The following is a 2,500-nucleotide window of genomic DNA, read 5'->3' as shown; positions in this document are numbered from 1 at the left end:
ACGTTCGTCCACAGCACATGCGCGCATCAGGCGTGACGCGAGAACCTTGTGAAAGGTCCGCGCCAACACCGAGCAGACCGTAATGGGGCGAAAGTCAGCGGGGGATGTTGGTGCAGCCGTCTTCGGGAGAAGGGACGTCCGCGCGCGAAGCAGGCGTTCCGGAAGGGCGCGGGCCAGAAGGAAGAGATTCATCACTTTCACCAGGACTTCGTGCGGCAGGCGCCGCAACTCCGCTGGGGTAAGGCCGTCCGGCCCGGCTGCTGATCCCCTGGGCGGCAACGCGGCGGCGACCTCCTCATGTGTGACCGGCCCCCATAGGCACTCGGGAGCGACAGGCTCCGAGTGCGGGAGGAGGCGGTCACGAATGAAGCCCGCGGTGGAGATGGGCTTCTTTGTGAAGAGGTCCGCCCAGAAGTCCAGCAGACCAGTGATGGCAGGTGGCGGCTGGAGCAGGGTGCCATCCAAGAGGCCGCGCACGCAACGCGCACGCGACCGTCGGAAGGCATCCTGCGTTCTCGCGTACTCCCAGCGGCGCCGCTTGCGCTTCTGCGTCGGCGGCGCGGCAGGCGGCCGCTTCGATGGTTGGCGCGGCCGCTGTGTCCTGGTGATCGATCTCTCCCCTCTGGACCCGACCGACGCAAGGGCATCCGGGAGCATGCCCAGGATGACATCGGGCGGCGTGCCCCGCCCCAGACCTATGACACGATCCAGGGCAGAGAAACGCTGGGCGGAAGCGGGTAGCCCCGCCAGATGCTCCCAGATGGCGGCGTCAGTCGGCCCCTCCGGCGGCGGCCCGGTGGTGTCGGCCGCGAAGTCCTCGGCTGCGTCGACGGGCGGCGCAGCGGCCTCGCCCGCGTCAGGCAGCGGGCTCGCTGCTCCCCGGCGGGACGCCGGCTCTTCCCCCCGACCGATCTCAAGCGCCTCCATGAATTGGCGGACAAGCTGCTTGTGGGCAGCTTGCCGCCGTCGGCACTTGATTGCCTCAAGCGTTCGGTCGGGGAACATCCTGATGAGCTCTTGATTTACAAAGAAGAACCGGGCGTCCCTCTCGAGGAACAATTCGGCCTCTGCCTTGGCGAGCGACAGGACTTCTTCCTCCGTCCACCTCGCGCGATGCCTCTCCGTGACGATCTCCGCGTTGGCGGCCGCAAGGTGTTGGCGGCGGCGATGGACCCCGAGACCGTTCTTGGTGGTGAAGCTGCGGTGGCACTCACTACAGGCGTATACTGCTGCAAAAGTTACAAGATTTTCGGCACGGCCGGTTGGCCGGCTAGGTGCTGGGGGAGTTGGGGTGGCACCTTCAGCGGAAGGGCCACCACTTAGTTACTCCCGCCGTTTACCCGCGCTTGCTTGAATTTCTTCACGTTGACATTCAGAGCACTGGGCAGAAATCACATTGCGTCAACACCCGCTAGGGCCATCGCAATGCTTTGTTTTAATTAGACAGTCGGATTCCCCCAGTCCGTGCCAGTTCTGAGTTGATCGTTGAATGGCGGCCGAAGAGAATCCGCGCACCCGCGCGCCCCCGGAGGAGCACGCTAAGGCGGACGCGGCCTCGCAGCAAGGAAGATCCGTGGGAGGCCAAGGCACGGGACCGAGCTCGGATCCTGCACGCAGGTTGAAGCACCGGGGCGCGAACGCCGCGCAGGCGCGCGCATCCTGCACCGCCGGCCAGCACGAGGCCGACCAACGGCGAGAGCAGACCACGCCCGCGCTAAACGCCCGCACTTACCGGCACCCCTACGGCACTCACCTCGCCCAGGCCCGGCACGTTAGCGCTGACCCACTTCCCGACCAAGCCCGACACGCCCCGATCCTCAGAGCCAATCCTTATCCCGAAGTTACGGATCCAATTTGCCGACTTCCCTTACCTACATTATTCTATCGACTAGAGGCTCTTCACCTTGGAGACCTGCTGCGGATATGGGTACGAACCGGCGCGACACCTCCACGTGGCCCTCTCCCGGATTTTCAAGGTCCGAGGGGAAGATCGGGACACCGCCGCAACTGCGGTGCTCTTCGCGTTCCAAACCCTATCTCCCTGCTAGAGGATTCCAGGGAACTCGAACGCTCATGCAGAAAAGAAAACTCTTCCCCGATCTCCCGACGGCGTCTCCGGGTCCTTTTGGGTTACCCCGACGAGCATCTCTAAAAGAGGGGCCCGACTTGTATCGGTTCCGCTGCCGGGTTCCGGAATAGGAACCGGATTCCCTTTCGCCCAACGGGGGCCAGCACAAAGTGCATCATGCTATGACGGCCCCCATCAACATCGGATTTCTCCTAGGGCTTAGGATCGACTGACTCGTGTGCAACGGCTGTTCACACGAAACCCTTCTCCGCGTCAGCCCTCCAGGGCCTCGCTGGAGTATTTGCTACTACCACCAAGATCTGCACCGACGGCGGCTCCAGGCAGGCTCACGCCCAGACCCTTCTGCGCCCACCGCCGCGACCCTCCTACTCGTCAGGGCTTCGCGGCCGGCCGCAAGGACCGGCCATGACT

At 64.3% G+C, this 2,500-nt stretch overlaps 1 pseudogene; it reads right to left on the bottom strand.

Moving 5' to 3' along the window:
- The window catches only part of LOC126448139 (large subunit ribosomal RNA), a 7,657-nt pseudogene that overhangs the window by 3,466 nt on the left and 1,691 nt on the right, over positions 1-2,500 (bottom strand).

Source organism: Schistocerca serialis, unplaced genomic scaffold (genome assembly GCF_023864345.2).
Source record: "Schistocerca serialis cubense isolate TAMUIC-IGC-003099 unplaced genomic scaffold, iqSchSeri2.2 HiC_scaffold_568, whole genome shotgun sequence".
Classification (NCBI taxonomy): domain Eukaryota; kingdom Metazoa; phylum Arthropoda; class Insecta; order Orthoptera; family Acrididae; genus Schistocerca; species Schistocerca serialis.
Note: the sequence above shows the minus strand (reverse complement) of the source record. Positions and strands in the feature narration are given on the sequence as shown.